Source organism: Saimiri boliviensis, chromosome 18, assembly GCF_048565385.1.
Source record: "Saimiri boliviensis isolate mSaiBol1 chromosome 18, mSaiBol1.pri, whole genome shotgun sequence".
Lineage (NCBI taxonomy): Eukaryota > Metazoa > Chordata > Mammalia > Primates > Cebidae > Saimiri > Saimiri boliviensis.
Window position 1 is genome coordinate 48,843,294 of NC_133466.1, and position 11,231 is coordinate 48,854,524.

The 11,231-nt window shown below is 37.7% G+C and overlaps 1 non-coding gene across 1 annotated transcript; it reads right to left on the minus strand.

Annotated features, from left to right (window-relative positions):
• Window positions 1-10,700: 10,700 nt before the first annotated feature.
• LOC141582084 (U6 spliceosomal RNA) lies at window positions 10,701-10,807 on the minus strand. The gene has a single exon (XR_012514915.1). It is a non-coding gene; the product is annotated as a U6 spliceosomal RNA (small nuclear RNA).
• Window positions 10,808-11,231: the final 424 nt, after the last annotated feature.

Consider the following 11,231-nt stretch of genomic DNA (forward strand, 5'->3'; position numbering starts at 1 on the left):
AAATAAAATTATGACAGCCATTAGTTCTCTCTCTTCTCCTCCCCCCCACACTGGTCTCCTCCATTTTCTTCTGGCTCTGCTTCCTTTTCCCTTCTACCTTCTTTCTCGAATTCTTTTGCTTATCTATCATTCATTCATTTAATCTATATTTACTAGCACTTAAAGCTTCTTTAGAAGCTTCCATACTTCTGCCAAGATGGCAGAATAGGAACTGCTCTGGAGCACAGTTCCCAGTGAACGCAATGCAGAAGGCAAGTGACCTCGGCATTTCCAATCGAAGTACCAGGTTCACCTCAATAGAACTGCTTGAACAGTGAGCATAGCCTAAGGGGGGCAAAGTGAGGCAGGGTGGAGCACTGACTCACCTGGGAAGTGTAACTGGCTGGAGGATGTCCCTCCTACCCAACAGAGGCCATTGGGGAACTTCTAAAGCCACTCCTGCACTTCAGTTCAGATACTGCACTTGTCCCATGGTCTTTATATCCCGCACCAGGAGATTTTAGCTGGGCCAACAAGCGCTGTGGCTGACCAGTATGAATCTAAGAGGCCACTTCAGCCAGTGCCATGAGTTTTCAGCACAAATCTCAGTGGCCACCTGGAACGCCTGCAAGACAGAGCCTCGCACTCCCCAGAAAAAAAGGGGAGCTGAAGGCAGGGAGCCAACTGACCTTGAGTGGCAGGTGTCCCACAACAAAGACCAGCCAACTGAAGCACACTGGCATGACAGTTTTACAGTCAGCAGAACAGTTTGAGCTCAACCCGCGATGATGGAGCTCGGTGAGTGGAACGGCATCCGTCAATGCCAAGGCAGTTCTAACCTTACCTGTGTAAACAAAAGCAAAGTTTACACAGCATCTGGACTGAGCCCACAGCAGCTCAGCAGTGCCTCTACAGGCAGATTGCGACTAGACTCCCTCCTTGCTGAGCAGGACACCTCTGACAAAAAGGCAGCAGCGCATCAGAGACTTATAAATAAACCCTATCTTCCAGGGACAGAGCACCTGGGAAAGGGGTAGCTGTGACTTATGCTACAGCAGACTTAAACGTTTCTGCCCAGCAGCTTTCAACGGAGCAATGAAGCTCCCAGCACACTTGAGCTCAGATAAGGGAGAGACTGACTCCTCAAGTGGCTCACTGACCCCAATATATCCAAAAGGATACCTCATAGAGGAGAGCTCTGGCTGATATCTGGTGGGTACCCTTCTGGGATGAAGCTACCAGAGAAAGGAACAGGCAGCAATCCTCGCTATTCTGCAGCCCCACAGATGATTCCCAGGCAAACATAGTCTCCAGTGGACCTCAAGTAGTCCTATAGCAGAGAGGCCTGTTAGAAGAAAAACTAAAAAAAAAAAAAAAAAAAAAAAAAAAAAAAAAAAAAAAAACAGAAAGAGAGAGAAAGACGTAGCTTCAACATCAACAGAAAGAATATCCACTCAGAGATCCCATCCAAAAGTCACCAACTTCAAAGACCAAACTTAGAAAAGTCCACAAAGATTGGAAGAAAAAAATACACAAAAAATGAAATCGCCACAGACCAGAACGACTCTCTTCCTCCAAGGGATCACAACTCCTAACCAGCAAGGGAACAAAACCGGATGGAGAATGAATTTGATGAATTGACAGAAGCAGGCTTCAGAAGATGTGTAATAACAAACTTCTCTGAGATAAAGGAACATGTTCTAACCTAATGCAAAGAAGCTAAAAACCTTGAAAAAAGGTTAGATGAAATGCTAACTAGAATAACCAGCTTAGAGAAGAACATAAATGACTTCACGGAGCTGAAAAACACAGCACAAGAACATTGGGAGAAGTGCCTCATGTAGGTGATGGGGGGATGCAGGCAGCAAACCACCATGACATGTGTTTACCTATGCATCAATCCTGCAAGATCTGCACATGCACTTCAGAACTTAATTACAAAAAAAAAAAAAAAAAAAAAAAAAAAAAAAAAAAAAACCCTGACCATGGGAAGGGAAATCAGAAAAAGTGAAGAGAAATAGATCATGATCCCCAAGGATTCTCCTTTACTTTCAGGGAAGCAATGGTGTACAATAATAAAAATGAGGATTATCTGTCCCCAACTAGGAGCCTTCCTCTCTGGAAGCTTTCCTGAGAGCCAATTTCAACATTGGGTACTAATTCCCTGAGTCTAATCTTATAAAGAAAGTCTTCCTAATCCTATGTTGGAAAGACATGGAAGAACAAGGGGCATAATTAATAAAATTTGAACTGGAATTTATTTCCTAATGAAGTTTTAAAAACAAACAATTTCAAGGTAACTAGAGCTTTGTTTTACTGAGCTCTTCTAAGCATTATAATATGTTACAAGATAGTGAGTCGTCAAATTAGAATGAATAATTTAGTTCCTCTGACTTAAGTGCTTCAGAATATAGGAGAATGAATACATTTAATATTTATAGTCTTCACCTCTGAGATATGTGTAATCTTTACAAATATGAGTAACATACTAAAAATATTATATAGAGAAATGTTACAGTACACAAATGCAAAATTAAAAGTGACATAGAAGATAAATACTATGAATCCTTGCCTAAATATATATTTTCTTCAAATTAGAATACTGTTAAAGTGTGTTCTATAATCTCCTGTTAAATTGAAACATTTGATGACAATCCATGTATATGAACATCATCAGTTCATTGTGAAAAAAAAAAAATAAGAGAGAAAAGAAAACCAAAAACTGGTAAATGAAAAATCTTACAACTACTGGATCTATTCTGTGTATTTTTATGTGTCGTGGGTGATGTTTATAAATAAAAAGCTCTCTAATTGGCTTTAAAATAATGAATGTTTAAATAAATTATTTTTTTCAGAAAAATTAAAACTCTAATACCTTTTACTTCACATGACTTTAGTAATATTTGAGAAATAAAGACAGTTTTAAAGTTTATTGGTAAAATAAAGACATTAGCTCTAAATTAGGCAGGTCAGATATTAGGCTTGTAAAATGCTTTAAAGTAATAAACTGCTTTTTTTGACTTTTAAAATTTGTTCAACTTACCTGCTTTGGAGTCACTAGATTCTCGGTAAGGTCTGGGAATATGTGGAGTTAGCCATGCTCCCTGGCTATGCTTGAAAAAGTCAGACATTACATGCATTTGTGTCTGGTGTCCTAGGCTTCATACTTAGTACAAAATTAAAATCACTTACCTGCCAGGTGTTTCACCAAAAAAAAAAAAAAAAAAAAAAAAAAAAAAAAAATTGCTAAGAGCTAACAGAGTAACATGTAATTGAAACTAATGAAAAACTTTTACATGGAAGCTTTGTGGAAAAAGTGAAATGTGCTTTCAGTAAAACATTATAAGGCATTAGAATGTAAATTTTTGCTTCATTCAGAAGGTTAAAAATTGTTTTGACTTAAATAGAATGAAGCTAAAGGTTTGAGCAAGTTGTGGAAGGTTTGTGAACTAGTCATCTTGTAAAAGAAACACCGTGTGAACACACTGGCTAAATTTAAAGGAGTATTGTTCAGTTTTTCCATAAATTGAACATTGGAATAAAAACACAACAGGGTTTTCTTAGAGCACTAATTTTGTTTAATACAAATTTGTAAAAGGTTATCAAAAGCTTATAAGAATTTCAACTTATAGTCAAACTGATGAAGACTGGATGAATTCATCTTTAAGGTTTTATTAAAAATTTGAGTTGACATTAACAGTACACTAATGCAAGAGAGAAATTTGGCTTTCTTTCTTGAATATGATTTTAACATAATATTAAAGAATAAAAAATATTTCTGTCTCTCCTCAAACAAATTACAGGAAAAAGAAGGGAAAGACGCACATTGCTTGAAAAACTGAGTCTTCTATCAATGAGTAAAGGCTTTTGCCTTTAAACATTTTTTGAGTTACCATTTTGGTTAAATAAATGACTTACTGTGACCTGGCATTCCATTTTATATCAAATGTTTTAGGCCTTTAGTATATTTATATCAATATTAATATATTTGATACACTTCCCCAAATCCAATTTTATCTTCAAAATTAAGTCTTTTTGACTTCTTAATTTGGAATGCAAAAGAGGGCACTGAAAAATCGAAAAGAGAAATATATGGAATTACTTGACATATTTTTACATAAGGAGCACTGTCAAAATAAGAAATATTTTACCTTTTTCAGATTATATTGTAATCAATATTGATATATGTTTGAAAATTGTATGAAATTCCTAAAATTCCAATAGGTCAAAAGATATGCTATCAATTATATTGTTTCCATGATAAACTGTAGACCACAGAAATGTACAAATTTTCTTTTCAGTCATGTAACTATAAGTATTTAACAACGTTTTCACACTTAACTGCTTAATACTAATGCAGTTTCTGAAAACTTCACAAGCACAAAATGTCCTAGAGTATGGTGTCTTTTAGGAGGTTCCTGAAATAATGGAAAGTCAATGAAAAAGAGCTCTTGAATACAGATTTCTGGAAACTTTAGAATCACATCATTTCTCAAATAATCCCAAATACTTAAGGACTGTGTAAGATTTCCTGGAATTTTAATGAAAAGACTTATTTGTTTTTAAAACTCCTACCCAAATAGAAGAAAAATTAATTCAATACCAAGAAAACACTTTGTCAGACTGTCATTCTTAATCAGCTGTCATTCTAAATTGTTTATATATACAGTTTGAATGAACTCCATGATCTAAGTCAAGTTACCTATGACAACCCATCAGTAACAACTACTATGAACGTAAATTGGAGAAACAACTGATATTTAAATGGATATAAGTTCAAAGTTAAGCATGGACTCATGGAGAACCAAGACAGCTGCCTTGTCCTTCCTGGGTCCATACTGAAAGTTCCTCTTAAAGGAGAACTAGAAGCCATTGCTCAAAGAAATAAGAGAGGTCACAAACAAATTTTTAAAATCCATGCTCATGGATACAAAGAATCAATATTATAAAAATGGCCACATAGTCAAATTAATTTACAGATTCAATGTTATTCCCATCAAGCTACCATTGTCTTTCTTAAGAGAATTGGCTAAAACTACCTTTAATTTCATATGGGATGAAAAAAGAGCCAGCATAGCCAAGCAAAAAGAATAACGCAGGAAACATCACACTACCAGACTTCAAACTACATTATCAGCTTACAGTAACCAAAACAGCATGGTACTGGAACCAAAACAGATATATGGACCAATGGAACAGAATCGAGGCCTCAAAAATAATGCCACACATCTACAACCATCTGATCTTTGACATACAAGACCAAATAAATAAATAAATAAATAAATAAATCGAAAATAAACCAATGGGGAATAGATTCCCTATTTAATAAATGGTGTTGGGAAAACTGACTAGCCATTTGCAGAAAACTGAAACTGGACCCCTTAATTACACCTTACACAAAAATTAACACAAGATGGATTAAAGCCTAAAACAGAAGACCTAAAATTATAAAAACCCTAGAAAAAAACCCTAGGCAATACTATACAGAACATAGGCATGTGCAAAGACTTTATGACTAAAACACTAAAAGCAATGGCAACAAATGTCAAAATTGACAAATGAGATCTAATTAAACTAAAAAGCTTCTGCACAGAAAACTAAAATGAAACAAAACACATCTATCATCAGAGTGAATGGGTAACCCACAGAATGGGAGAAAATGTTTGCAATCAATCCATCTGACAAAGGGCTAATATGCAGAATCTATACAGAACTTAAGTTTACCAGAATAAAACCAACTCCATCAAAATGTAGGTAAAGAATATAAACAGACACTCCTCTAAAGAAGACATTTATGAAGCCAACAAACACATAATGAAAAGCTCATCATCACTTGTCATTTCAGAAAAACAATTATTGGAAAAGTCAGAAAACAACAGATGCTGGAGAGGATGTAGAGATATGGGAAATCTTTTCCACTGTTGGTGGGAGTGTAAATTAGTTCAACCATTGTGGAAGACAGTGTGGTGATTCCTCAACGATCTAGAAATAGAAATGCCATTGGACCCAGCAATCCCACTACTGGGTATATGCTCAAAGGATTATAAATCATTCTACAACAAAGACATATGCACACATATTTTCACTGCAGCATTGTTCACAAGAGCAAAAACTTGGAACCAACCCAAATGCCCATCAATAATAAACTGGATAAAGAAAGTGTCACACATATACACCCACAGCCATGAAAAAGAATGAGTTCATGTCCTTCTCAGGGACATGGATGAAGCTAGAAACCATCATTCTCGGCAAACTGACACAAGAACAGAAAACCAAACATCACATATTCTCACTCATAAGTGGGAGTTGAACAATGAGAGTACATGGACACAGGAGGGGAACATCACACTCCGGAGCCTGTCGGGGTTGGGCCTAAGGGAGAAATAGCATTAGGAGAAATACCTAAGGTAGATCATGGGTTGATGGGTGCAACAAGCCCCCACGGTATGTGTATACCTATGTAACAAACATGCATGTTCTGCACATGTACGACAGAATTTAAAGCATAATAATAAGAAGAATAAGAAATCTACTTTTAATTATAAAGCTCTTAAAGAAAATCCTTTTGAATCTCTTACTACCACATCATAGCTGGGACAAACTGCTGATATTTTCAAAGTAACAAACATCAAACCAGAAAGAACTAGATTTAGGAACCAAACTCAGGTTGCTGTAGGGAACAGGGCAGAATGTTAGGATTGAAAGGTCACCACTGCTCCTTCAGTCTGGCCTTGGCTGGCAACCTTGGCTGACAAAAGATGGCCTAATGTGGACAGAAACTCTTAGGCTAAAAAAAAAAAAAAAAGGAATTTCTGCTCACTAGAAAATACATACGTGGCAGCTACAAAGTTTTAGCCAATTCAGATGACTTGCTTCCCAAAATTTGGAATATTCCCTTGGATTTGACCAAGTCATAAAGATATGGTCATACTTGATGGAAGAAAAGTGAAATAACAACAAAATCTAAAACATAAATAAAAAAAGTTAAGCAAAATTAAAAATGCACAATAAATATGATTACTGAGTGTTGTAATATTAAGGAGAAATTAAAACCAAGTGGTTGGTAATCTTAACTTTTAGTCATTAAGGAAAAATTTTAAGACAAATCTCTAATTTAGCCACTTACCTGGAAATAAGGCTCAGGCTGATGACTGTTCTCTACCATCTTAGAAGTAGGAAAAAAATCACACTCACCTTTCCTGTCAGAAGCAAGCTGAGACTCAAGAAAGGAAGTGCCTGCTCTCCACCATCATGGAAGCAGAAAAACCTGTCTTCCTCACCGGAAATGAGAAAAACTTCACAAAAGGAGCTGTAAAGCAAAATCAACCTTAGCTCTGAACCAAATTTTGGGAGATCTGGGACTCTCCAGGGGGCAGAAGCTCCCAAACCTCAGCAAATTATCTATCATATTGGTTTGAACAATAAGGATATCCCAGGTTGGTATCAAGCAATAATAACATTTATCAAAGGTCAGGGCCACATTTGTAATGTTCTCTCTCTCTCTGTCTCTCTCTCTCTCTCTCTCTCTCTCTCTCTCTCTCTCTCTCTCTGTCTCTCTTTTGAGGCCGAGTCTCTCTATGTTGCTAGGCCTCAGACTGGAGTGCAGTTGCGAGATCTCAGCTCACTACAACCTCTGCCTCCTGGGTTTAAGCAATTCTCTGGCCTGAGCATCCCAGGTAGCTGGGACTACAGGCGCATGCCTCCACGCCCAGCTAATTTTTTTGTTTGTTTGTTTTGTTATTTTTAGTAGGGACGGAGTTTCACTATGTTGGCCAGGATTGTCTTGACTTCTTGACCTCAAGATCCATCCGCCTTGGCCTCCTGAAGTGCTGGGATTACAGGCTTGAGCCACCGTGCCAGGCCCATGTCCTTCTCTTTTTATCTTTATTCGTTTAGCCTGTTTTGTCAGAAACTAGGATTGCAACACCTGCTTTTTTCTGTTTCCCATTTGCTTGAAGGATTTTTCTCCATTCATTTTGAGCCTATGTGTAGGAGTTCATGTGAGATTGGTCTCTTAAAGACAGCATACTCAAATGAGTCTTGGCTCTTTATTCATCTTGCTGCCCTATGTCTTTCAGTTGGAGCATTTAGCCCAATTGGTTAGCACTGATATATATGGATTAGATCCTGACATCACGCTCCTAATTGATAATTTCACAGACTTGTGTATGTGGTTGGTTTTTTAGCATCACTGATCTGTGTAATTCAGTGCATTTTTGTAGTGGCTGGTGATGATCTTTTCTTTCCATATTAATTTCTACTTTTAGGAGCTCTTGTAAGGTAGATCATTGGATAATGAATTCCCTCAGCATTTGCTTGCCTGAAAATGATCTTATTTCTCCTTCACTTATGACAGTTTTGCTGGCCTTGAAATTCTGGGTTGAATTTTTTTCTTTAAAAGTTGAATATCTCTTCTGGCTTGTAGGGTTTCAGCTGAGCAGTCCACTGTTAGTCTGAAGGGATTCCTTTTGTAGGTGACCTTGTCTTTCTCCCTAGCTGCCGTTGACAACTTTTATTTCATTTTGACCTCGGAGAACCTGATGATTATGTGTCTTAGGGGTGTTCTTCCCGTGGCATATCTGAGGTTCTCTGGATTTCCTGAATTTGAATGTTGTTCTGTCGTGCTAGGTTTGGGAAATTCTCATGAATGATATTCTGAAATATGTTTTCCAATTTGGTTCCATTTTTGTCATCTCTTTCAGGTACATTAATAAGGCATACATTTTGCCTTTTTACATAATCCTTTATTTCTCAAATATTTTGTTCATTTCTTTTCATTCTTTTCCCACATTCTTGCCTCTTTTCTTTCAGAAAGCCAGTTTTCAAGCTCTGAGACTCTTACCTTTGCTTGGTCTATTCTACTAGGTGGTCTTGCACATGAGATGGTGCTGGTCTGACCTCAGCACTCCTTAGTCTGCTTGCCTCTCCCAGGACCCCAGCCTGGCTACACCTGCTTACAGGGCACCCTTGGGTGCCCACACACATTACAAGAATTTTTATAATGCAATCACACACAATTACCATGTGGCTGCATTATAAAAATTCATGTAGTGTGCTTTTCAGCTCTATCACATCAGTTTATTCTTTTTTAAAAAATTGTACTTCAGGTTATAGGTATATGCAGATTATGCAGAATTGTTGCATAGGTACACTCACGGCAATGTGGTATCCTGCCTCCATCCCGTCACCTACATCTGGCATTTCTCTTCATGTAATCCTTCCCTGACCTCCCCACCCCTTGGTGTCCCCCTGTTGGCCACCCCCAAAAAGACCCCAGTGTGTGATGCTCCCCTCCCTGTGTCCATATATTCTCATTATTCATCACCCGCCTATGAGTGAGAACATGCAGTGTTTGATTTTCTGTTCTTCTGTCAGTTTGCTAAGGATGATGGTTTCCAGATTCATCCATGTCCCTACAAAAGACACAAACTCATCGTTTTTTGTGGCTGCATAGTATTCCATGGTGTATGTATGTCACATTTTCCTTTTCCAGTCTATTGTCGCTGGACATTTGGGTTGTTTTCAGGTCTTTGCCATTGTAAACAGTGCCACTGTGAACATACGTGTGCATGTGTCTTTATAATAGAATGATTTATAATCCTTTGGGTATATACACAGTAATGGGATTGCTGGGTCAAATGGAATTACTATGTCCAGGCCCTTGAGCAAGTGTTACACTGCCTTCCACAATGGTTCAACTAGTTTACACTCCTAGCAACAGTGTAAAAGTGTTCCTATTTCTCCACATGCTCTCTGGTATCTGTTGTCTCCAGATTTTTTAATGGTCACCATTCTAACTGGCACGAGGTGATATCTCAATGTGGTTTTGATTTCTCTAATAACCAGTGATGATGAGTATTTTTTCATATGTTTCTTGGCCTCATATATATCTTCTTTTCAAAAGTGTCTGTTCATATCATTTCCCTAATTTGAATGGGTTTGCTTGCTTTTTTTCTTGCAAATCTGTTTTACTTCTTTGTAGATTCTTGATATCAGCCATTGGTCAGATGGGTAGATTGCAAAAATTGTTTCCCATCCTGTTGGTTGGCGGTTCACTCTAATGATTGTTTCTTTTGCTGTACAGAAGCTCTGGAGTTTAATAAGGTCCCATTTGTCTATTTTCGTTTTTGTTGCCAATACTTTCGGTGTTTTAGTCATGAAGTACTTGCCTATACGTATGTCCTGAATGGCTTTGCCTGGGTTTTTTCTCTAGATTTTTTATGGCATTAGGTCTTATGTCTAGGTCTTTAATCCATCTGGAGGTAATTCTACTGTAAGGTATCAGGAAGAGGTCCAGTCTCTGCTTTCTTCACACTGGTAGCCAGTTTTCCCAACGCCAATTATTTAACAGGAAATCCTTTCCCCATTGCTTGTGTTTGTCAGGTTTGTCAAAGATGAGATGGTTGTAGATGTGTGGCATTGTCACCAGGACCTCTGTTCTGTTCCATTGGTCTATGTCTCTGTTTTGGTACCAGTACCATGCTGTTTGGATTACTGTAGCCTTGTAGCATAGTTTGAAATCAGGTAGCATGATTCCTCTTGCTTTGTTCTTTTTGCTTAGCATTGTCTTGGCTATGCAGAGTCTCTTTTGCTTCCATATGAAGTTTAAGGTGGGTTTTTCCAGTTCTGTGAATAAGTTCATTGGTAGCTTGATGGGGACAGCAGTGAATATATAAATTACTTTGGGCAGTATGGCCATTTTCACAATATTGATTCTTCCTAAAAATATGAAATGCTTCATGAATTTGCATGTCATCCTTAAGCAGGAGCCATGCTAATCTTGCCTGTATCATTCCCATTTTAATATATGTGCTGCCATAGCAAGCACTGGTAAGGTTCTTTATACCAGCTCTATTGCCTGTTAGCTCCTGCGATGTTTCACAATGACTTTTGGCTTCCTTGCATTGGATGATGACATACTTCTTTCACTCAGTGAACTTTGTTTCTGCCCACATTCTGAATTCTACTTGTATCATTAAAGTCATGTCAGCCTCTGATCAGTTCTGAAAACTTGAACAGGCTGAACAGTTGATGTAATCATCTGGAGGAAAGAAGGCATGCTGACTTTTTGAGTTTCAGTGTTCTTGCACTGATTCTTCCTCATCTCTGTGATCTTATTCACCTTCAACCTTAGAGGTTGCTGACCTTTGCACAGGATATTTTTCTTTTATGATATTTGATGATCTTTTTGGTTTGATTGTGGTGTAAGGCAGATGCAGTCAGCTGGCTTTGGTTTTGGAGGATTTTAGGGG